Genomic DNA, 27,911 nt, shown 5'->3' on the forward strand with positions numbered 1-27,911 from the left:
ATGACATGTTAAAAATGTTTGTAGGGGGTTGTAATGTCCTACCTGATAAATTGGAAGTTTTTGATACAGTAGTGGCTGCTGTAGCTCCTGCTCCTGCGGTTGCAGCTGTCGTTATAACTGGAACAATTGCCGTTGACACAATTGTTGATGTTGTAGATGTGACAGTTGGTGCAATTGATGCAGTTGTAGCAATGGAAGCTGTAGCTGATGTGGATGTTGGCAATTTGGGATAAAGAGATGAAAAATGTTGTGGAGTCTGTAGTCGATTTGTAACAGGTGCTGGTCTTTTAGAAAACGTAGATGGAATGGATGGCCTATGAATGATGGACGGTCTTAAAGGGGTGATACTGGTTAGAAGGGTAGGTTGTCCTGTCCACGATGAAAGGAAATAATTGGTGTTTGAATGAATAGGCGATGAATGGAAGAAAGGCTGGTCGTCCATGTAAGGTATGGTGGTGTCGTTATCACAATCAACAACTGGATACGATGGTGGATGAGCGTTCTTGAAGGTGACAACGTTGTCTGATTGGTTAGCAAAAATGTCTAGGTTATCAAATGCCGACTCAATTTTGGACTGGATTTCCTGATGGTAGTTAGATGGTGTATTTCCTGGTTTTAGTAGTTTCTTTCAATTGTTAAACATGGCCCTCCACCATTCTATTGTGTTGTATTTTGTGTTGAAATTATGGTATGTAAAACCCGACAATTGTAATGCCCTTTTGGCACAATCTAGGGGGAGGCTCACGGTAGGAGGCCGGAACAACAACGGAAAAGAAAAAACCAAACTTAAATATCAAGAAACTCGCTATTAATGTTATAGCGGCTTGATTGCTTTATATACTAATTTCTGCGTGTCATAGTGAGCCTTATCTATTATTCTTAATCTGAAATTTCCAACCCAATTAAATAAGAATGCCTAAATATAGTTGACCATTTTGACCATTGATCATAGTTTATGACATGATTTGTCAACTTTTATCAAACAAAAATTAAGTAATATGTGTACTAACAGAAAGTCACTTTGAACAACGTGACATTTACTTGAACCACAAATCTATTTGCTGTTTCCCACGCTCACAAATTGAACATGAAAGTTTGGCTTTTATAGTATATAGCAGTTAAACAATAATTGCCTATAAAATATTTTTCACAGAAGATTTTACATGTATTAATTAGTAAACTATATGAAAATTAAATAAACTGCATTTTTCTATTACAATAGATACACGGATTTCAAAGTAAATTTGATCAGACCAAACTTACATCAGTCACGGAAAAGATTTTGGAAAATCCGTGCTCCTGTCCTTTGGTATTTAAAAGGACGACGGAAATATAAATAAAGGCATTAAAAATTATTGTATACTCAACCATGCATCTGCGGCAGTGATATGTTATTTTTGTTTTTAAAATCCAGGCACTCGTGCTTCCTCCACCAATACAAACTGACCGCCACGAAATAGCACAAAACTGTAGAAAGTGGCGTTAAGCACCAAACAAGCGAATAAGCAATCGAACACCTTAAAAATATAATGAAATTAGAACACAATTTGATAGAAAAATAAATTACGGCAACATTAACTCACCGATCCTCCACATAAAAACCAACAAGGAAGAAAAATCAAGGTAACAAACAAAACTAAGGGAATCTCATGAACAACGAAAAAAGGAGACGAGGTGCATTGACAGGGTAACGAGGTGCATCGACAGGGTAAACGTCATCTGCTTTGCATGCATCACCCCCATGCGAATCAAAGCTCAGTCGTAATATGAAATAGGAGATAATCGGTTTAATTACAGATTAGAACACTGATTTAGTATATAAAGATCTAAGACTGCAAAAACATGTCGCTAGAGCTGAGACACAAATATATAGGGTGACTGTAAAACTTATGTTGTGTCGATTTCAGTCGTCCTTACCTCTGTTGGAGTACTTCTTGTATGAGGAGCCCACCCCTTCTTAAGTGCGTATAGTTTGAGCATGAACGTGCACAATGTATCAGTTAAAATATGTTAACGCCATACATTGGAGCTTAGGGTATGTTATTGCTCAGAAATGGGAGGTTGACAAATGGAAAGTTTCAATCATCATGTGTGTCATACATTCTAGTTTGAAATCGTCAAACTGAGTCGATATCGAGGAAAATATCAAGATATGAAGCAGATCTTGTGTTTTCTGTAGAATCCTTAATTTCAAGATCACTGAAATATCTGAGATGAAAGTACTCACTAAAATTTGGGTTATATAGTAACAGAGCATTATCAATATATCTGAAAGTGAAATTAAAGAACGTTGCAAAATTTGTTTTTTTTTGTACGAAAACAACTTGGCCAGTACGGGTACAAAATTAGTACCCATTGGAATACCAACTGTTTGATGAAATACTAAACGAAGTCTACAGACGCCAATAATTCAATATCAAAATACCCAGTTGTTATTAATCTGTGTTTTAATTCGTCGACTTCATATATTCAAACAAGGTATAAACAAAATATATCTAAATTTATAGGGTATTTCTGATTCTGATATGGCCGGACTTTGACACCTATCTATAGAAAAATGAAGAGATGTGGTATGAATTCTAATGAGACATCTATCTACCAAGATTCAAGTGAAGTGGATGAAGCAATTATAGGCCACCATACGACTTTCCTCAATGAGAAAATCCATATCGTATAGTTGGCTATGAAAGGCCCCTTTATGAAAAATAGTAAACAATTCAAACGAGAAAACTTACATCCTCATTTATAATTGATAAAAGATATATTTATACATCCCTGGTTTTCAACAGTTTGGGTATGAGCATTTCTGATGAAGTAAATCCAGTAAAGCGCTTCGGAGACATGCAACTTATAGTGATATTTGCACCTTTCAATGTAAATGTAATGTACACTGACCTCAATCAATTGACAAGGAATGTATAATGCCTGTCTATTTCTTACATAATAATTCTTTAGAAATGACATACAAGTAAGAGTTTTAGGTAGCTATAAAACCAGGTTTAATCCACCATTTTCTACTTAAGGAAAATCCTGTACCAAGTCATGAATACGACAATTGTTTTCCATCCGTTTGATGTGTTTGAGTTTTTGGTTATACTATTTGATAAGGGTCTTTTCCTTTTGAATTTTCCTTGGAGTTCGGTATTTTTTGTTATTTTACTTTTAAAAATAAAGTGAATTTCGAACTTATTTAATTATCAGTCATTACATTGACAAAAAAATATATATATTTCTAATATCATTTAAAACTGTTTATACCATGATAATAAATGTTGCACACATATCTACCTCTTCCGAAAGGTATATTATCTTAACCTCGTCCTTTTTGTGTTTATCTACCCTGGTTTAGTTAAACGATCGATTTAAACGAAATGCATGAACGATTGTGAAAGAAAATTAAAATTACGAGTTGGCAAATAAAACGTAGAATTCAACGTCTATTTCAGAAATCCCAACACCTACATACATTATTATTGGAGGAGCTTTTAAACAATCCGTTCTTCTAGATCTGTCCTTCGTTTAACTTGATACTGAAACGTCTCAAGAATCTTGTTAACGAAAGATAAACCGGGAAATGTACCAAAAATGAGACAATTAATAACTTTGAAATGGAACTACAATGACAATGATGTATTTAAAGTTTCCAAGTATTTTTTTTTTAAATTTTGCTTTTATCTTTTTGTGTGATAATCATTCATATAAATAACTTCGACTAGGATAAATATTCTGACTCGAGTAAAGTAACACGATGACGTTATAAGCAAACGTCATTGACGTTGCTTAAGAAAAAAGCAGTACACAGATTATTCTTGATCTTCAAATCGAGAAAGTCAAACTCGTTTTCAAAACCATAGATAATCTATAAGGCTCTTCTGGAAGTTCTGTTTTTGTAAATAATTACTTTTTTTGTTATAGACATTATTTTATAATTGGTAAACGTATTAACGTCGTTTAGCGCGGTAATTACGTAACAGTATATTGGACGATATTGTGATTTCATGTAGTTTTGATAAAGATTTCGTTTTGAGAAGACGGTCTTCATTATTTCATTAGAATATATGTCATATTGGTGCCGTGACAAAAAGATCGATTAGCTAAACTGAAAACTAATCGTGCTGGCCGCCGTGGTGCAGTGACAAAATTACTAAAGCGAGTGAGCGCAAATCTCCAGGAGTTGTTACAGGAATACGATGCAGTGGGGTAAAATATGTTTTAATAAAACTCAGTTTAAAAGAAGTCCGAGTCCGATGTTTGAATAGATAACAGAAGAAACTAAGCAAAATGACAATGATCAACATAAGTAAACAAAGGACTACTAGCAGTTACTGACATTCCAGCTCTATACCTCAATTAAACTGATTTAAAGATTATGTCTTCATCACATCAAAAACAAGTTCAATCATTCCTGCTAGGGGCTTAGTATCATACTATCATAAAATATACGAGAACAACATAACCCGTATCATGCCAACAACTGGTTTTAGAATAAATGTGTATTTCCGATGCAAAGACCCTATGAGTGAATCAATATTAAAACCAAACCTTACCCTTCTCACGTTAGGAGGAAATATATTGGAATGACAGCCATTCTATCCCTGGGATTCCTTTTGTGCAGCAGTACATGGAAATATGTCCTTAAAGGACGTCAAGAAATTTAACTAACTTAAGTCTCAATTGTACAGAGAAGCAAGTCGGTGTATTACAGGATAACAAATTACAAACACAAACTAACCCAACAAAATTGTGAATGCCTATCTGCAAAGCTTAATTAGTCTACCCAGTCCATCCGCAAATATTAGAGAGCTAAAGAACTTTTACGACAGTAAAGATAATTATATTCGAGGACTTGAGGGAATGGGACAGACACATGAATCGTACGGGAAACTTCTAGTACAAATAACCCTAAATAAAATTCCCGGAAACATCCGACAAAATATGGTACGCGTTCATGGAAATGATAGATAGAACTCACAGTTGCCACGATACACAATTCAGCATGAGATTACAATCCAAGAAGCAGGTCAGCCAGTAAATTGTTACGAATTAGAGTAAGAATTTACGAATTTACACCTACATTGGCATTTATGGCAAGTACAAAACGAAATAACGATTCAAATTACAGAAATTTAACCAGAAAACCTTGAATATTTTGTAATGACTGTCATGCCCCAATTGCATGCATGAAAAAAATATTGATGACAGAAAGCGCACTATTAAAGATAAACAGTTATGTTTTAATTGGTGGACATTGTTGTTAGGGTGTTTTTGTCCTGTCGAAAAACCCATAAGTAAGCCGTAACGCCTGACTGTACTTTCTTGTGACCGCGGCATAACAAATACAAGGTAGAGATACAAAAATACCTCTATAAAGCTAACAATAGTATGTTCTATCCTAAAAGCATACTACATATTCCATATTCACTGAAACAGCAGGGTTATTTAACAAATTTTAGTGGCAAAAAACAGAAAAATTCCTTTCCCCTCGGTCATAAAACAAATAATTTAACCTGTAACAGATATGATTTTATTATTATACAGATCTTTTGTATAGAAAACAATAACCATGCTTTGAAGTTATGCAAAAACAGATTTTAGCAGTCAGTTGTATAAAACTTTTAATGTATTTATATATCAAACTGGTAGTTTCATACATACAACTGTTGCAAATATGGCTTTGTTTAAACACTTCTTGTTCATATTATAGCCAAAGTATGTTAAATACATGTTTACAGATGATACTTTTGTGAAATGATTTCTAAACTGACCAATTGAGACAGAAATTGTGAACTTTTATAGATAAATGGGCATACAGTAAGACGTGGACTGGAGACAGAGACAGGATTTGATATTTATATAATCTTGAATGTTAGAATGATTACATAGTAACTATTAAACTTTACATTTATAGTATTATGACTTACTTTCAGTTTGTTATCAGAGTAGTTTTATACAGGTTTTAGACATTTCATGTCAGAAAACATGCACATAGGGTATTAAGCTGACAATAACTAAAGTCTGGTTTTCAAATTCTGTGAAAATTGAAGCAGTGGGATTATTAAATGTATTGTAAAAGAAAAGTTAAGAGTACATGCAGTGATTTTTTTTAGCCTATGATTCTGATAAATAAGAACAGTTGTGAGAAAAAGTGTTTTTCAAGATTTTTCTATTTGAATAAATCTTAGTTTAGGTTGCACTTTGTAAATACAGCTGTTTCACAAACCACGCCTCTTCTGGGGAGATATATAATATTCATAGATATTTTGTTTTGTTTACCTACTGGTTCCCAGAAATGATCTCTATGTTTCATCTCATAGAGAGACAACTTGGGAATGTTACCAGTATAAACGCACATGGATAACGACCAAATTGAATTCTGAGGAAGACCCAAAGCGAAGAGAGGGATAGTACAGAATTTAAGTATTTATTTAGTTTAAACTCAGAAGTTCGAGGCATATAGATGTGAAAATATGCCACACAACCCTATGTTTTGACCTTTGAAAAAATAGTAGTGCATATGAACATTCCATTCTAATATATCATTTTTTTACGAAACTTCATAGTAAAACTTTCAGCCGTAAAAGGAGTTCCTATTGAAAATTGCATTGTCTTCATTTACAGAAGTACAACCTGAATTCAAGTGGCTACTGTATTTTAATGAGCTCATACTACAGATTTAATATCAATTAATGTACTTATCGTCCCAAAGAATGTCACCCCAAAACAAACGTACGCAAGAAACCAGTAAAATTTTCCGTACTAATATTAATTACAATTACCACACCGTGTATCACATAACAAGGACTTTGAAGTTACAATCTTGATCGGCGCTGATTATTTTTGGGATATTGTAGAGGACAAAGTAATTCGAGGACCAAGACCAACCGCAGTGAAATCAAAATTCGGGACTTATGCATCGAAATTCATCACGAAATTAAACTCGTCATCTTCTGCAATCATGAACATTATAACCCCGCTCTGACATGAAGAATGTGAAATACACAAGTTTTTTTTTGGGAAACTGAGTCCAGTGGAACGAAAGAGACCTGTGGTATTTCGAGGAAATATCATTTGGACATGCTTTGATACTATATATGCCCTTGAATTTTTACTAGATAACATTTTTGTTCGCTTTGGAGATTCCGTATATCGTCAGGTTATCGGAATTCCAATGGGGACTAACTGTGCACCACTTATTGCGGACCTTTTTTTGTATTGCTATGAGTTACAATTTATGACAAAAATCAGTAAAGACCCATCGAAACAACATCTGATACACAAATTTAATAATACTTTCAGATATTTGGATGATATTTTGGCTCTCAATAATGACGACTTCAGTATGTATACTAAAGAAATTTATCCTGTTGAACTTACTTTAAATAAAGCTAATACTAACAATGACCACTTCCCTTTCCTCGATCTTGATATCTATATCATTAACGGAAAGCTTAATACTAAAATATATGATAAAAGAGATGATTTTTCATTTCCTATCGTTAATTATCCATTTTTAGATGGTGACGTTCCCTTGTCACCATCTTACGGTGTTTATATATCTCAACTTGTACGATTCGCTCGTGTATGTAACAATGTTTTAGATTTTAACGAGAGAAATGTATGTATTACTGAAAAATTATTACACCAGGGTTTTCGATATCACAAACTAGTCAAAACATTTACTAAATTTTATCATCGGTATAAGGACATCATTCGTAAATATAGCTCAACATGCAGACTTCTTATACGTTCAGGTATTTCACATCCAATTTTTTATGGAAATATTCTTTATAAAGCACAAAAATGTCAGTATTCACCTCTGAAACTAACAAAACCTTTAAATAGACTTATTAAGAAGGGATATAGTTACGATACTGTTGTCAGGTCATTAAAGATTGCATATTTTGGCGTTGATATTGATTCACTTATAGGGTCTTTGCATCTGCACTAAACACATTTATTTAAAAACCAGTTGTTGGCATGACACGGGTTATGTTCTTCTCATATATGTTATGATGGTATGATACTAAACCCCTAACGGGAAGGATTGTGCCTGATATTCATATGATGAAGACATAATCTTTCAATCAGTTTAATTGAAGTCTGGAGCTGGCATGTCAGTTAACTGCTAGTAGTCTGTTGTTATTTATGTATTATTGTCATTTTGTTTATTTTCTTTGGTTACATCTTCTGACATCAGACTCGGACTTCTCTTGAACTGAATTTTAATGTGCGTATTGTTATGCGTTTACTTTTCTACATTGGCTAGAGGTATAGGGGGAGGGTTGAGATCTCATAAACATGTTTAACCCCGCCGCATTTTTGCGCCTGTCCCAAGTCAGGAGCCTCTAGCCTTTGTTAGTCTTGTATTATTTTTAATTTTAGTTTCTTGTGTACAATTTGGAGTTTAGTATGGCGTTCATTATCACTGAACTAGTATATATATTTGTTTAGGGGCCAGCTGAAGGACGCCTCCGGGTGCGGGAATTTCTCGCTGCATTGAAGACCTGTTGGTGGCCTTCTGCTGTTGTCTGTTCTGTGGTCGGGTTGTTGTCTCTTTGACACATTCCCCATTTCCATTCTCAATTTTACAAGACGAAAGATCAATTATCAAGAATCCAGTAATTATCTCAAATCGAACCCGTACATTGCAAAATTTCCATGGACACCTGACCATCCGAAGTTGTCTAGCAACGAAATGATAGCAACGGAAAGGACTTTTAGTGTCATTAATCGTCTAGTCAAAGAACCGGAATTGTTGAAACTGTATGGAGAAATCATAAAAGAACTTCCCTTTTGTTAATTTTCCTTTTTTTGACGATGATGTTCCTCTGGCACCATCTTGCGGTGTTTATATATCTCAACTCTTTCGTTTTGCTCGTATCTGTAGTGACGTTTTGGATTTCAATTAGCGTAATCTATGTATTACTGGTAAATTATTAAGTTAGGGATTTCGTTACCACAAATTACTTAAAACCTTTACTAAATTCTTCCATAGATTTGGTTTGCAAGTTTGGCTGTATCTGTAAAAAACTTATTTCAGACGGAATAGCACATCCTAAAGTTTATGGTGATGTTGTTTACCGTGTTGAGCGCTCACAAACATGTTTAACCCCGCCACATTCTTTATGTGCCTGTCCAAAGTCAGTGGTTTTGTCGTTGGTTCATGTCTGTCATATTTGTTTTTCGTAAATTATTTGTTATAAATCAGGACGTTAGTTTTCTCTATTGAATTGTTTCATATTTTTCATGTGGGGGCCTTATATAGCCGACTATACGGTATCGGTTTTTCTCATTGTTGAAGGTCGTACGGTTTCCTATAATTGCTAACATCCACTTAATTTGAACTTTGGTGGATAGTTGTCTCATTGGCAATCATACCACATCTACTTATTTTTATAAGAAGAAAGAGGATTTATTAACCATCCTTATACGCAAAGTATACAATTGTAGTTTTGGAATCACCCAGTTTAAATGATTGTTTATCTTCATCGCCTCCGTAGTTGAATAAACTTTCTGATATTCTTTCAAGATTCCTTTTCGAAAGATACGCCATTACTATTGACATTAAAAAGGCCTTTCTAGCAATTGGTCTCGACGAGAAGGACCGAGATGCAACACAAAAAAGGGACGAAAGATACCAGAGGGACAGTCAAACTCATAGATCGAAAACAAACTGACAACGTCATGGCCAAAAATAAAAAGACAAACAGACAAATAATAGTACAGATGACACAACATAGAAAACTAAAGACTAAGCAACACGAACCCCACCAAAAACTGGGGGTGATCTCAGGTGCTCCGGAAGGGTAAGCAGATCCTGCTCCACATGTGTATTGCTGAGTGATCCTAGCAACTCTCATAGCGAACTACAAGCATACAGATTTAAGGTAATTTTATTTGGTGCTACTTGCTCACCCTTTATCTTAAACGCATCTTTACGAAAGCATTTATCGATGCACCCAAGTACTACATCAAAAATACACCATCAAGACTTGTATGTGTAACTACGGAGGAAGCAGCATTGAAACTGTATAGTAACTCAAGAGGACTTTTAAGTAGCGTCAGTTTCAATCTTAGAACATGGAAATCACACAGTGAGAAACTCAGGGATCAATATGGCAGCACAAAAAAAAACCGTACTAGATTTGGACACCGAAACAAAAATTCTCGGTAAGTGTTTGAATTCGAAGTCAGACATTCTGACATTCTCTCAGCAGAAGAACAGTCAAATAGACAATTCAAAAATAACAAAGCGAGAAATTTTACGGCAATCTTCGTCTATGTATGACCCTCTCGGATATCTTGGACCACTTACTGTGAGGAACAAGCTTTTGATACAGAACTTACGGAAAACAATTACGACTGGGACAAAGTGTTAACTAGCAACATACTTTAATCATGGAGCGATATCATAAATGTTACTTCCAACACACAGATTTTACGTCATTATTTCACATGACATGACAACGGAGACAACAATAAAGTGGAATTACATGTTTTTGTTGATGTCAGTCAAAGAGCGTATGGAGCTACCCATATCTATGCAACGGACATTCTTCTTCTTTAGTCATTGGTAAAAACCGTATTGCGCCATTCAAAGGAATTACGTTACCAATATTGGAGCTAATGGTCGCCGTCATTGAAACCCGTATACCAAGCTAGGAAATATTAACAGACAACTTAGAAATAGAGCGCACTGTGTTATGGAGTGATAGTCAGATAGTACTTCATATAGATATCATCTTCAAAATCATTCGGTAAATTTGCAAATAACTGTACTAAAGAGATTAAAGAAGCAACACGTAACAGCGAATAGAAATACGTGCCAACTGAATCGAACCCAACCCTCTTTAAACTAAGGGTATATCAGCTACACAGTTCAAAGAATCAACATTATGGATGCGAGGTCCAGGTTGGATCTCAGATGAAGATAATTGGCCTACATGGACACAACAGACGAAACAGAAAACAACTCTTTTGACGACTACAGGTGACAACGATAACACAGAGACATTTGGTTGAACATCGCTGCCCGGAATTACGAAAATTTTTGACTTATCTAGGTTTTCTTCATTGAAAATGTTATTGCGAGCTACGAGTAATGTTTTGAAATTTGTGAGAAAATGTAGAGACAGATGAGCATACAAACTTAGAAAAAACATATACACATACAGGAAAGAATTACAAACGAAGAAATTCAATTTGCAACACATCTGTGGATTTTGACGTACAAAACGAACGATTTATGGGAGAAAAAGATAAAATTTTGAATAATTTAGGAATCAAAGAATTGCCTTTATTTAAACAACTATGCCTATTTATTGACGATAAAAGTATCATAAGATGCACCGGGCGCATACATAGTTCCACGTTGGATAACTGTACATAATTTGATAAAAAAAATGCAAGCAATGCCGTAAAGTCATTGCAAAATCATCTTCGCAACCAGATGCATCCCCACTTCCGAAAGACAGGGTGATGGATAAAAAGTAAAATAACAAAAATACCGAACTCCAAGGAAAATTCAAAACGAAAAGTCCTTTATAAAATGGCAAAATCAAAAGCTGAAGCTCATCAAACGAATGGAAAACAGCTATCATATTTCTGACTTGGTACAGGCATTTCCTTAAGTAGAAAATAGTGGATTAAACATGGTTTTATGGCTAGCTAAACCTCTCATTTGTATAACAGTCATATAGAATTCCATTATATTGACAATAATGTGTGAGCAAAACAAACAGACATAATAGGTAAAAAGTAAAAAATTAAGGTACAGCAGTCAACATTGTGTTATAATCTTAATCATTATAAAAACAAATAACTATTTCAACAAAGAAAAACAATATGGATTATAGACACTCTAAAGACAAAGTACATAAGCAAATATGAAAGACAAAAATACAAAAATGACCATAGCACAATAACACAATGGCGGGATGTATAAATACCTAGCCACGCCAAAAGTATATTACCAAAAGTGGACTAAACAGTAAAAAGAACACTATAACACGTAATTAAGATGGTAAACAACGTCAGTACCTATAATCTTTATTTCAAGACCATCATGTATTATTTGTGAAGTTGATACGGAATATTTATCAACAAGGTCTTGGTATCTTCCGATAAACTTATTTGTAGAAAAAGGACGAGACGTTCTTTGACATAACCCTGATTCATCAACTTTCTGCGCAGATACTGGTGACGTTTTTTAAAGTCTGAGTAGCAGCTCGTGAATACCGAATGAGTTGGGAAATGTATATCCCATATCCAAGTGAAATTGCTATATTACTGCTAAGGTGGGGGAAATATATAATTTGAAAATTAAAATCGTCTCGTTTGTCATAGATTATGGTACTGAGATTACCACCTATGTCAAATTCGAGGTATAAGTCTAAAAATGAGGCGGAGGAAGCCGTGTCTGTTGTTTCGCAAATTTCTAGTTCTGGAGGATATATTAATGGAACCCAATCAAAAATGTTTGGATTGTTAATGGAAAGAACATCATCAATATATCTGAATGTGAAATAAAATGGTCTGGCTTCTTTGATCTTTTTGTTTTTGATAAGTGTCTGAAGGAAGTCCGACTCATATGAAAATAAAAAAAGGTCGACAAGTACAATGTAGAGGCGCATATGATTCCGTTTACTACAACAGGTGTTGATTTTGCCGGACAGCTTTACGTTAAAGAAACCGGAATTTTTGTTTACATATGCGTGTGTTCGAGCTGTACATTTAGAACTTGTTCCAGATAAGACACTGAACGCTTTCATGTTAGCATTTAGACGATTCGTCAGTAGGAAGGGATACCCTAATACAGTGTATTCTGATAACGCCCCACTTTTGTTTCCGCGACATGTAAAATTCCTCGGATGTTGAACATTTAAATCATCTCAAGAGCAGCACCTTGGTATGGTGGGTGTTTGGGAGAGACTGATCAATTTAACAAGGACAACATTGAATAAAGTCCTGGGAAGATCACAAGTTAATGCGGATGTGTTACAAATAGTTCTTAAAGTGATTGAAAGCGTTCATAACGATCGACCAATAACGTACATTTCGTAGGACATCCGAGACCCAAAGCAGTTGACACCGTCACATTTATTACAAAGGAAGAGAAATCACCTGATAACTTTATAAACACAAAGGACAACATGATAACAACTTCCAAATTACCAATTTCCCATTTCTCAGCAGAAACTTACCCTCTGCCCCATCGTATGGTGTTTACATATCTCAATTGATAGGTTATGCTCGTGCATGTTCACACTAGTACTATAAGGACTTCATATACTGGAGTGTGCTCCTTTCGCAGAAACTTTTTTTAACACTCAAATTGATTCTTTATTGCACATATTGCTGTTTTAACCATAAACTTGGTGTACAGCATTCCATCAAGTATCCCTGTTAAATTAATTACTAAATATCCAGGAGGAATATTCAGTAAAATTAACAATAAATAACATTGGTACAAATATCTGAATATATAAATTACTGTTACAAACAGTCTGTACTAATACAAAATTAGTATAATATTTATATTTATAATAGTATCTGTAATATTACAATATCTATAATTACACAAGTTTGTAAGTATTTTTACGGAAATTATTTGTTACTCCGGAATGTTTTTTTTTATACTATCTCTAATGTATCAGAAACGAAATGCGGTCAGTGTTACAAGAGCGCAATTATTTGTGTACATTTTACCGGCAAGTTTTTTTACAGCAAGATGGTACTCAGAATAGAATCCTGTACGGCTTCTGATTGGCACTACTTTTAATCGAAAGCTTATCCAATTAGGTTTAAAAAATCCAGAAAATCAAATTCACATTTTGCAAAGTATAGAAAATATCTTCCATTTTTGCACGTCGGGGCCATTAAAAATATGCCTTTTTCATTAAGCAAAAAAAAAAAATAGACGATCTTTTTCAACTGCATTTGAAGTCAATTTTTGCCGCATGACCATATATATTTTTTTGGTTGTAATGTAACAATGGCATTTCTAGTAACAGGAACTGCTACCCGTTTTTCCCTAGTTTGTGTAGTCTTCGGGAAAAAAATACGGAACACCACTGGTACCCTATGGAAAATGCATTACGAATAATTGCGCTCTTGTAACCTATAGGAAAATGACATTTTTTTTTAATAAGGCTTTGAAAAATGTTAAAAATAGTCATTTTGCTTGAAAAAAATGCTAAACGGTAATTAATAGGGTCAAATGGACTTTTCAACGTGCATTCAAGCTATAGTCTGTTTCCTATTTGTATAGATTTCCATATTTGAAACTAGGGTGGGCTCGAATGTCGACACAGTATAAAGAGAATAGAACGTTTTTGTGATATCTACTGTTTTTATTGGGAAAAGCATGTAATATATATCTTGAATTTGGAGATACATTTTGGTTTTTAAACATAATGATCGTGACTCAGTTGCTATTCTAGCAAAAAGCAAATTTGGTGAAAATTGGCAAAAAGTGCCCCTCAGCAAACACCAACGATTTAGTTAAATTGCAAAGTAGAAAAATTAATCTTGGCATTGAATATTGTAGTTCAAGAATAGTTTTTCTTGCCAAAGTAGTAATATTATCATATATTCGAAATTTGGAAAAACTATAGTCTGTTTCAAGAACGTATTTTTTCAAGAAATGATTTCATTTAAAGCCATTCTTTAAAATTCTATGTAGCTTTTCCATATCAGAACGGTTTTGTCGGCAATATGATCAGTGCTGGATGACCTTTGAAAAATTAGGGCAGTAAATAAACATTATCTTCATGTCTTTTTGAACAGTACCGTATTTGGTCAGAAAATCAGTTCAAATTTTTGGCCTGATCGACGGGCAATAAATAATTCTCCAAATTCAGAGAGTGATCAGATAATGTTTTGAAGATGTGATATGAGCTAGATAGACGCTAGCGCTTCATTTGGCCCGGGCGCTTAATTTTAGAATTTTTTTTGCATTACCGTATTGGTTACAAGAGCGCAATTACTTGTTTACATTTTACTGGCAAGTTTTTACCCCAAGATGGTACTCAGAATAGAATCCTGTACGGCTTCTGATTGGGTGATGCAGAATTGGAATTACTTTTTATCGAAAGCTTATCCAATTAGGTTTAAAAAATCCAGAAAATCAAATTCACATTTTGCAAAGTATAGAAAATATCTTCCATTTCTGCACGTCGGGGCCATTAAAAATATGCCTTTTTCATTAAGCAAAAAAAATAGACGATCTTTTTCAACTGCATTTTAAGTCAATTTTTGCCGCATGACCATATATATTTTTTTGGTTGTAATGCAACAATGGCATTTCTAGTAACAGGAACTGCTACCCGTTTTTCCCTAGTTTGTGTAGTCTTCGAGAAAAAAAATACGGAATACCACTGGTACCCTATGGAAAATACATTACGAATAATTGCGCTCTTGTAACCTCAGAGACCTCGCACGTTTTTTCAATCCTCGTGTTTGGATATATTGTTTTGTGAATGTTTTGAAAATTTGGAATAATGACTCGAAAAGGGAAGTTGTTGTACTGATATAATTTTGTGTTTTACAACTTAATTATTTAATAAATTTGTTATTGATTTGACCCAAATAAATATTGCGTCGTACGCAGAAACTGACACTCCGTAAATTTTATGGACACCATCACGAATTGGTTTATCTATACGATGTGTTTGTGTCTAAACTAACTAACGACATTTTACCACGTCTTACATTGTGGTTTACCATCTTCATCGTCTGGTCTGCTAAGTACCGAACGTGACATATTCCCGAATATGACTGTTTTTCCGAGTGTGTATTCGCATTGCTATCAGACGTGTCTCGGTATTTATACATCCAACATTCATGTATTTAGTTATGATGTTTCGTTTGTAAGTCTGGTTGGATATTGTGTTATGTCTTATCATATGTGGTTTGAATTCTATTTTTATTTTCTATATGTATGTAAAAGTTAAGATAATCAATCAGCTTCTTAATTTATATGATTTTTAGTTTAAAGCAACTTTATGCTCAGGATTTATTTGTTTTTACACGGTTTTGATTTAGAAGAAAAACCGACATAGTTAGAAAATACAAAAAAAATACACCATTACTAACACAATTATATATTAATATTCGTGTAATGGTTAAAAAAAATACATAAAATAACACCATTACAAACTTTATCCCAATTTTACATTTTATTTTTAGAAATTTACCTGTGACGTCACTTTTTGTGGCGTTGATACATTCGTGTAACGCACAGTTCATAATTCTATTGAAGTGTACATGGGAGGTGTCCGATGTTACATGTGCCACATGTGGAGCAGGATCTGCTTACCCTTCCGGAGCATCTGAGATCACCCCCAGTTTTTGGTGGGGTTCGTGTTGCTTAGTCTTTAGTTTTCTATGTTGTGTCATCTGTACTTTTATTTGTCTGTTTGTCTTTTTATTTTTGGTCATGGCGTTGTCAGTTTGTTTTCGATCTATGAGTTTGACTGTCCTTCTGGTATCTTTCGTCCCTCTTTATTCAGTGGTTTACATGTTGTAATGTACTATTATATTATTTATTTATGTATTTCTCTGTCCTGAGTGTTCTTGCGTTTATTTGTACTGTATTCCTGTCACGTAATGTTGTCATTTTAGCGGTATTTTTAACATTGCCATATGAGCGGGAGGTTTGGCTAAAACCAGGTTAAACCCACCATTTTTTCTTAAAATGTCCTGTACCAAGTCAGGAATATGGCAGTTGTTGTCAAATAGTCCGTTTCTATGTATGTTGGCGTTTGTTTTTGTAGCAGGTCAGTGTTTCTGTTGTTCCGTTGTTTTCCTCTTATAGTTGATGTGTTTCCCTCGGTTTTGGTTTGTGACCCGGATTTGTTTCAGTTAAATCGATTTATGACTATTGAACATCGGTATACTACTGTTGCCTTTATTAATAAACTATATAGAACTGAATACCTAACTGGATTGAGAGATTAGTGCCGTGTGACAGGAAAAATCAATACACATGTGAACATCGGTTCTGTTGTACTTATCATGGACAATTTACAAAGAACACTGTGGAAGTTAGGTATTATAGAAGATGTGATTGCAGGACTTTTACATGATTTACGTATTCGTGATTCGTATATCAAATGGATTAATTACTACACGGCCAATTGTTAAACTAGTCCCACTTTAATTATGAACGGTAAAGTCATTTTGAGGCCCCTAGAATGTTGTAAATTACTTTCATTTATTATAGATATTTTCTTAAAATTGGTAAACGTCTTAACGTCGTTTAAATAAAGATTTTGTTATGTGAAGACTTTCTTCAGTATTTCACTAGAACATATGTCATATTCTGCTTTACGCCTTTCAATGAATCTTGTCACCATTCTTTACACAGTGAAAGAAGATCTTTTATGACAATCAGATGTTAATTCTAAAAGTGTCTTGAGATCTATTTGGTAATCATTAATCGCTTTGATTAGAGAATTTTACAGTAATATCAACACTTGATTTTCCATACTCTGCACTTCTATTCCCAACCCTGAGATAAAATATTGACTACACCACTTTAGTTTGACGTTTAGATAAATATTGATAATGTCCATTAACTCAGGAATTCCTGTTTCACCAAGCGCCTGCATATCAACAAAATAAATCTCTATAAACATTAAAATACAAGGAATACGTTAATACATTTTGTATGCTGAAACGTTAGGAGCTATATCATAAAAAAATACCTGAATATATATTTTGCGAACTCGACATTAAAGACTCTATTGAAACTGATATGTTTGTTTCATATCATGATCTTTTTCTTGAAATTGACAAAATAAACGTCTATCACTAAGAGATATGACAAATATTTTGTGAAAAACAGTTTACTGATATTTCAAGTTATGATTCCATTATCCTCCGTAAAAGAAATGAAAAATTGAGGGAGTCACATGAACTCCAAACGGAACCGGATATGTCCACATGACAAGTAACTGTTCTGGTATCTGAAGATTGTTAACCGTAGAACATGGGACAAATACCTTTCGAATTTGTCAATCTATTGGTGTCGGTAACCGTTACTCGTATGATATGTCCATTTCAGTAATTTTTACTTACAATTTTTGTGCCAGGAGTATCCCAATGTTAATGAAATCCGAACAATGTGAACCTGAACGGCATAACATATCAATCGAGATATGTCAACACCAAACGATATTACGGAGGGATCTGCTTACCCTTCCGGAGCAACGGAGATTACCCTCGGTTTTTGTAAGCATTCGATTTGCTCAGTCTTTAGTTTTCTATGTTGTGTTTTTTTGTACTGTTGTTTGTCTTTTTGACATCTTCTTTTTTATCATGGCGTTGTCAGTTTATTTTCAACTTAAGAGTTTGAATGACTCTTTGGTATCTTTCGCCTCTCTTTTACTACTCGGAATGTTGTTGTTGACAACGAGAAATCTAGAAGTCGTCCATCAGTGTCAAAATCAAGAAAATATCCAGAAAGAAAGCATACATTCTGGCTTCGGTAGATTGAGTTATCAGCAACTAAACGATATTTCAAAATTAGTTTTAAACATATTATATTTGCTTAAATATGCTAAATTGATGAAACACAAGTAAGCATGGTATCTATGATGAGTTTATTATGAAGTTTTCTCTTAGTAAACAACTTGTTTTGATATAATATCGAAAGAGCATACACACACCACACCACACCACACCACATCACACTACAACAAATACAATGAATACAATGCAATACAATACATTACAAATCATTATAATGATTTGAAGAGTTCCACATATTACCAACATTATTGTGATAGGTTGCACCATTGGTAACTTGTAAAATTCATATACTGGTTCGCGTCACATCATAACCAACAGTTCTCTTGTAAACAATTAAAATTATTCATAGTGCTTAACAAGATTTTGTGAGGTAGACGAAATTTACCTTAAAACGATCGTATTTAATTTTGATGTCCAAAAATAGGCAGATCGGACATATTTTGACTTTATTTACTGACTACTTTTGTTTGGGTTTGATTGTAATTATAACATTGTAATAAGACTGAAAAAGGTTTTTTATGTTAATACAAACAATAATTTTACCTGGCGTAGTCGTGCGTAAAATGTATGTTGGAATTTCTCTTTGAAAAATGACTTATTTAATGAAATAAAACGTATGATTTGTAATTTTTTTTTCTTTTGTCTTGGAAATAGGCTATTAAAAATAATTTATCTACTCTATATGTGGAAATTTTGTGAAAATATATGAAGTGGAAATTCTTACCTTTCATCCTTTAGTTTCATTGATAAAAAATAATATGGACTCGTCCAGTGTCCAGTTTGAATGTTATTTAAGTTACTGTACATGTGTGTGTACATGTGAAAAAAAAGCAATTATAATTCAGTTTTAAGAAAACAAAGCTGAATAAATGAAAAAAAATAAAATAAATAAGACACTGACTGTTCATCTTTATTGTTACATTCATGCACGTTCTGATTCAATCAATATATAGATATAGGAAGATGTGGTATGAGTGCAAATGAGACAACTCTCCATCCAAGTTACAATTTATAAAAGTAAACCATTAAAGGTAAAGGTACGGCCTTCAACACGGAGCATTGGCTCACACCAAACAGCAAGCTATAATGGGCCCCAAAAAAATACTAGTGTAAAACCATTCAAACGGAAAAACCAACGCTCTAATCTATATAAAAACGAGAAACGAGAAACATATACATGTATGAAAAATTTCAACAGTTTTTAAAAAGGTAAACTAATAATAACTTAATCCATTCCAACCAAATTCCGTAAGATTCAATAACAATGACCGGTCCACGTCATAATAAGGAATAGGAGTAAACTGGGTAGGGAGAAAATGACAGATATTCTAACTTCATTTTTTGTAATTACGAATAAAAATTTATCAACCAAAAGTTTTGCTATCATTTTAAAAATGTCGTTCTTCATCGGTATAGTTTTTGGATATTTCATTTTCGTTGTTAAGGCAATAGAAAGTTTGGGCTTCAAAAGTCTACATAATTATCGACTTTATACAGAAAATTCGCCCTTTTAAAACATTTATTGTTTTACAAATAATACATGGATACAAAGTGAAATCATTTCTTAAAACACTGCAAACAATTTCATTCTGATTTGTATTGTAGTATAAATAAATAATAATAATAAAATTCTTTATTTAACGAAGATTACTCATTTAACAATGACATGTTAATCTTCCCTGAGGCCTTCGTATTGTAACAAAATGAGTTGCAAAATGAACCGTGGTATAGCAAACATCGAATTCCCTCACAAAATGTTATCACACACAATAATAGAAATGCTTTTTTATATTAGCATTATAAGGACATTATAAAAATTCATTTTAACGTAAGATTGATTCGAAATGGTGTTAACTCTATGATTGATTGATTGGTTGATTGATTAGTGTTGATTGGAGAGAACCACCGATAAATAGACTACCTTATATTTTACAGTTAGGGTTATTTGCTTGTGAGAGAGCTGTCTACGTATTTCATTATATTAATTTTCTAATTTCTGTGTCATTTGGTCTCTTGTGGAGAGTTATCTCATTGGCAATCATACCACATCTTCTTATTTCTATATCCTAGTTAATTAAGATTTGAAGTCGAACGCACTTTCCATGTGCTGGATTCGAACTCACAACCTCAGTGTTGATTACTTAGACCATTCGGTCACCAAGGCGCCCGTTTACTCTATGAAAATTATAATTAAAACAACAAGGCAAGACTGAGTAAAAATTATATTGGGTTTAAGATTTCGACTTTCATAGGTATTTGGGTTTTTGAGTTCATTACTTGATATTTATTACGTTTTTAAATTTACGTATATAATCAATTTTGCAAGTATAAACTAATGAATATTCAACAGACGTATCGTTGAAGGTATTAAAATTCATTGGACAAGGAATCTACAAAACTGTATCTAATTAAAATCAAATCTTGTAGTTTGCGCCGTTAGATTTCCTTGCAGAGAACTGTTGGGTATATAATGATCAAAATGAAAACATTTTCAAACATGTATATACCGCTGATAGAGTATTCTAAATCATAATATAATGATGGCGATATTGTACTTTTATTAAAGAAAAATATGGTAGTAAAACTTAAGATGGTTTGTCGAATATCTAGACTAGCAAGCTTTAAATCATTCGTTATTAAAAAAAAATTGTGAACTTAGTATCAGGTATAGAAAAATAAATATTTTCAGTATCTTTTTTATTTTTATGTGGTACCACAGGAAAAAAGGACGAATTTAAAATATTTTCTTTCATAAATTTGGATTCCAATTCCCCATATCAAACTTCTCATTTCGTATAAGTAACAGACCGTTTGACCAATATGCTGGTTTCAACATTATAAATTGATTGGCTATTTGTTTTTTAAGCAAACCTTAGCACAAAATGACTATACATATGTCGTGGGATCTTTTTCAAATCTCTTTTTTCATGAATTTTGGTGAAAACATTGGAATACCATTTCCAATATCAAACTTCTCATTTCGCAGAAGTAACATATCGTTTGACAAATATGATGGTTCTAACAGGATTAATTTATTAGCAGTTTGTTTCTTAAAGCAAACCTTGGCACAAAATGAGTATATATTGGCGAGTGTTTATATGTCAGAAAGTATGCGTTACGTGCATGTCTGTTCAAGTTATAATAATTTCATGAATATGGTTTTGCATCTAAGATAAGAATCCTAAAACAAATATATGTACATTAAAAATAACCACTAATTTGAAATCATAACAACACAATCTTTACTGTCTAAATTAAGGATAATTTGAAAAAGAGAGGCGAAATATACCAAAGTCGAAAATTTAAACAACTAATCAGAACAGCTTAACAAACAAAACAACTTTTAAATTAAATTTTAAGCATAATATAAAGGTAATGATATATGACGAGAAAAAAATAATAGCTGAAAGAAGGGAAATTGAAAAAAAAATCATTTTGTTTTATTTTTAGGGCATGTTGGTGTTGGATCTTTTGTCTTCATAAAATATAGCTATCTAAACCGTTCAATTTCATTAAGACCAGTTATGAATCTGCTACTGGACGAAGGTATCATAAGCTCAGCAGTCGGTACTGTGGTACTGTACTGCGGTACTGACAGGATTACAACATACCTTTCTGAAACACTCTGTTGAAAACTTAAAGAATGTAAGTTTCAAAATCTCTCCTACCAGGTTGACCTCAAATGGAGAATTTGTTTGTGTGTAAAATAGCTCCACACGTATTTATCCTTGGATTAAAACAAATTGTTTCTAAAAAAGATAAACGCAGACAAGAGCGTATGAGGAACACAATTGTATTATGCGAATATGGAATTTTAAAGTCTGGAACTCCACACAAAACAGGGGGCAAAAAATAGTAGTTCCGAAGGTAAGGGGTCAAATTATCTCATTTTTTATATTTCTCGAAAGCATGGCCTAAAGAAAAAGACACGATTCTAACAGTTAACGTTTTCAAATTTGTTTTGACGATTTGACTTGCACTTAAAAAATTTACTAGTTTCAAGACATTTCAACCATCTTTCTAAATGTTTAGCCTTGAATTAAGTTTAAAAGAAATTTGGACGCTTTTCGGTTTACAACTTAATAAAACAAAAACTACGAAAGATCGGGTTAGGCTGAAAATAGGATTTAGAAAAGAGAACAAAATATTTATGGATTAAGACAGTTTAAGTGTCTTCTTTAGCTAAGCTAAAGACGAATATGATTAACTGATCTTGAAAACGTAGTGTAACATAAAATCAATATCTGACTTCAATATGAATCTAACAATTTCGAAACAAGAGTTGGAAGAAGGGAAAATTCAAAACTCATAAGTCGAAGAAAAACTACTAACGCAAAGGCAAAACTCATAAGTCGAAGAAAAATTAACGACGCAATGATAGAACGAAAAACGAAGAAAAACCTAATAAGTCCATAAGCCACTACATAGAAAACTAAAGATTTAGCATCCTCCGTGTAGCTCATGAAAGTACAAATCAACTTACAACATATTGTCCAATATTACAGCGGCTTACAATCTAGTATATTTTTCGGAATTTTTTAATCAGTTTTTTACACGGAGTATGTTTTGTCTATCTTGTCCAAAGCAATCCAAGAAAGGCTATTGTAGCAACAATAACCAATGCAGTTGATACCCAAAACAATACAACATCTAACGATGAAACTACATCACTCCATGTCATCCCTTGTTCGCTTTCTGTTTCATTTTGATGTTCCATTTTTGTAATTTTATTCACATTTCGGCATTTCATTATCCTAATGATGGTCACGGGAACATCGCCTTTACGATGGTGAAGCCGAAGTTCTATAGTTGTACAACATACAACAAAAGTTCCCATACCTAGCTGGAACATTAAATAATATCCCAATATAGATCCAGATGTTTAATTGGGAAGCTCGGAACTGACAATTGTAAGGAAAACGGCAAACGAAAGAAACACCGTTATACAATAACCCATTTTTTCACCACTGTCAGCCGGAAGTGCGAATGTGAATAGATTTAAAATACTCAGTAAGATGATTGGAATGATAATGTTTATCAAATAATAGTTCGAACTCCGTTTCAAGTTTAGTGTAAATATTACTGTAGATTCGGACGACTGAACGTTCTCTCTTGCAGATGTGGACATAACTGACCATTCAGTGTTATCCTCCATGCTGTCAAGTTTAATTCCATTATTCCATAGGGTTACCATCACATCTGCAACACTACTTGACCACACAACAAAAATTATGTTGCAGGATTGTTGGTCGTAAGGAAAATACGCAATGTCTATTGTACATTTTGATTCAAAAACCTCAAAAGGCATCCAGGTAACCTGTCCGTTGCTTTCTACTTTGGCTTTGATAAAACTGCTTCCAATTTTCTCCAGTTTTGTAAAACCATTTTTTAATGTTATATCAGACATCCATATATACTGTTTGAAAAAAGTAAGTTCCCACTCAACCAAAGTCGTAAGTTCCCACTCAACCAAAGTCCTATCATTTCAACTAAAATTGATATTTAAAAAAAAATTTTATCCAGTAACTTTATGAGCGATTTTTATTAAATATATACAATAAGATGTAGAAATGTCTGACGTTTTATTGTTTATTGGGCCATAATTTTTGTGAGGTTTGTTTTCATTGAATTTAACGCATATGCAAAATTTTACGATTTTAATTTGGTTAGGATGCCTAGCAAACTTTTCAAGAAATATTTTTGGTGTTCACCTCGTCATAAAATTAAAGTGATCATGAATAATATCATGGCCAAATAAACAATCAAAATTTAAACATTTCTACATCTTATGGTATTTATTTGATATAAATCAGCCATTTAGTTACTTGGTAATTTTTTGTTTGGAAAATATTGATTTTAGTTGAAATGATAGGACATTTTTTTACTCACGTATGTCCAATGACTGAACATATATATAGGAATCCACCAGTTTGTCTGTTAATAATCTCTTAATAGATGATACTTGGAGGGAATAGCTGAAAGCATCGTTAGTGAATGCTTTTAAATACATGGTCTTAAAAGAATATTGAAAATGTAATAAGGTTAAAGGGGACATTACGATGTGGATATTAAGCAAATAAGGAAGTATATAAAAAAAAAAAAAAAGTAAGCTAAAAAAAAAAATACATGAAAATCATAATGTTCTTTCTTGCTTATATTTTTGAACGATTTAAAAAAAAACGGATATCCCATGATTCCAATTCAGTTAAAATATATGATAAACAGAATAATACATGGCAAAATCCGTATCGCATGCTGCATCACCACTCGACCAATATCAGCCCTCGGGACCTTCGGCCCTCGGGACTGATATTGGTTTCTCGTGGTGATACAGGTCCGTGTATATTTGCGTCCATTCGTTTTTCATTTTGAAATATCAAAAACAAAAAACAAAAAACGAGAGTGTTTTCATTTTTCGTTTTTGATTTCTCAAAAACCAAAACGAAAAACAAAAGTGTTTTCATTTTTCGTTTTTGATTTCTCTAAAACAAAAACGGAAAACGAAAGTGTTTTCATTTTTTGTTTTTGATTTCTCTAAAACCAAAATGAAAATCAAAAGTGTTTCCATTTTTCGTTTTTGATTTCACTAAACAAGAATTTTGTATTTAATTTTAATTATTTCTCATTTTATAATGTACAATGTTTTCCTTTCTTGTTTCACAGTCATTGATAGTAAATCATGCCAATGTAAACACCCCGGTGTTCTTTCAACATAATGCAGACAAAATAGAACGCCTGACTTATGAATTCAACTACGGTGATAAATGAATCAAAGCCTTTCAAATTACCTTATTTATATCTTTAATAAAAAATAAATTATTATATTTAAATATTAAACGAATCATATATTTAAATTGTACAATATAATATTATATAAAGATGGTACAAATAGATAGATTGATTACAACATCACATTAACAAGGGAGGTTACTATTTTTTAAAACTGATAAGAAAACTACCCCGGTCGTTAAAGTATCTTGTATTATTTTTAATTTTAGTTTCATGTGTACAATTTGGAGTTTAGTATGGCGTTCATTATCACTGAACTAGTATATATATTTGTTTAGGGGCCAGCTGAAGGACGCCTCCGGGTGCGGGAATTTCTCGCTGCATTGAAGACCTGTTGGTGACCTTCTGCTGTTGTCTGTTCTATGGTCGGGTTGTTGTCTCTTTGACACATTCCCCATTTCCATTCTCAATTTTATGCACAGTCACTGTGGTTATCAGATCTTTAATCGAAGATAATGTCGACGGACGCAAAAGACTTTATCAATCTCAACAATAAGGGTGCGTAATCTTTACTTCTAAATTTAAAAAGGTTGATCTCAGATGATTAGAATTCATGACCAAGGTCCATTATACGAACATTCTGGACGATAATGTGTTGTGCTTGATCAATTGATTGAAAAACAAATTTCCGTAATTTCACAATTCAAAACAGGACTAGCATTCAATCATTTTGCCATTCGGAGCCTACTCGGTATTAACTTTGCTTATTTGTGAAAGCTATATGGTGACCTGAACTAGAGCCTGGGTGTGGATGGGGGTTTACGGAATAGAGAATAGTGGGCAAAAAATATAAATAATAGAGACAATGGACCAAGAAATAACAAAATAGAATAATGAGGTGTTAAAATATAAAGAGAACAGAATAATCGGCAAAAAGTATAAAGAAATAAACATGATAGAAAATAGAGAAAAATGGCCTGAAACACTGATTAAAGAATAGAGAAAATCGGCATAGAATATCAAAGAATACAGAAATGAAGAAATACGCACCCAGACCATCATACCAGTTGCCTAAACCAACGTTATTTTGTCTCCGGTAGAATGTTATTGGTTTTCATACGTTTTCTTTTTATTTCTATGCCTATCAATTAAGACATGAGCTTTCATAATTTGCCAGCTTATTACATTATAAAAAAAAGACTAAGCCGAACATCACTCAGGATTTTTTCTCAAGAAGACATCAGCTACCCACCCTACCACACCATTACCGAAAAGTTAATAAAAAAAATCTACGGCAATACTTTTGTCAGCACTAGGTGCAAAGGGAAGCTGGGTAGCTGAGGTCTTCTGGAGAAAAACTCCAGGGTGTAGGATATAGCAAAACATTGGTATTCACATAATCAAGTGTGTGGCTGTTGTTTTCAGGGTATGAATGGTTCTTTTCCTCGTTGAAGACCCTCCAGCTGCTTTCAAGATGAAGAACAGGAATAAAAGCCCTATTCATTGATAATTTTTTTTTCTATGTATTGTGTGTGATTTTGTTCCATGCACATTTACTCCACATCTCTTTATTTTCTATTTTAGGGCCTAAACACGGCTCAATGCAAGTTTAGCCCTTCAATATTAAAGGTCATATGTTACATTATTGTTTCGGATAAGAGTGAGTTTGGTACCTATTAACACGTTTAAACCCGCTGCATTTGTTTGCACCTGTTCTAAGTCAGGAACCTGGTGTTCAGTGTTTGCCGTTTGTTGATGTGGTTCATAAGTGTTCTCGTTTCTTGTTTATTATATAGATTAATATACCGTTGCATAGTTTTCCCGTTTGAATGGTTTTGCACTGGTCATTTTGGGGCCCTTTGTAGCTTGCTGTTCGGTGTGAGCCAATGCTCCGTGTTGAAGATCGTACTTTGACGTGTAATGGTTTTTCTTTTACAAATTGTGACTTGGATGGAGAAATGTCTCATTGGCACTCATACCACATCTTCTTATATCTATATATGGTCTTTTTGAGTGAATTGGGAGATTGGGATTTCTAGCTTTAATCTCACCCATGTCAGCTTTTTATTTGTATTTACAGAAAAGAGAGCTAGTTTTGTATTCTTTAATATACTGTAACAGTGTAATTTTCCATGAAAAAAAGGACAGTTTTTTCTATGTCCGGTAGCATCGTATCATATATGGACATCGGCTGTTGTCTGCTCTTTGGTCGGGTTGCTGTCTCTTTGACATATTCCCCATTTCCATTGTCAATTTTATTATCGGTAGGCATGTAAAATTGCCAAACCATACACGACCGTTCATTAGTCATCGTAGATCTATTCCAAGTCTTAATAAGTCTACACAAAGCAGAAAAGGAACTTTTACAACAAGGAATATTACACAACTGAAGCCATAGTCATAAAGATCGATTACTGATTGGTGTTCCTTTAACGTCGCCGCAGAACATAAAAATATTACCTGATCTTCATTCTCAACATCTTCAATCTCTATTGTTCCCAAGGAAGCAACCATTTGATTGTCTTGGGTGGGGCAGGGATTGGTACCCGAAGTCAATAATTTTTTTTAACCCAGACTGAAAAACATGCCTTTATCCATGGCCACACACAAACACAATAATATTTTCAAGATTTATTAAAAAAAAAATG

The sequence above is a fragment of the Mytilus californianus genome, unplaced genomic scaffold (assembly GCF_021869535.1).
Source record: "Mytilus californianus isolate M0D057914Y unplaced genomic scaffold, xbMytCali1.0.p SCAF_15, whole genome shotgun sequence".
NCBI lineage: Eukaryota > Metazoa > Mollusca > Bivalvia > Mytilida > Mytilidae > Mytilus > Mytilus californianus.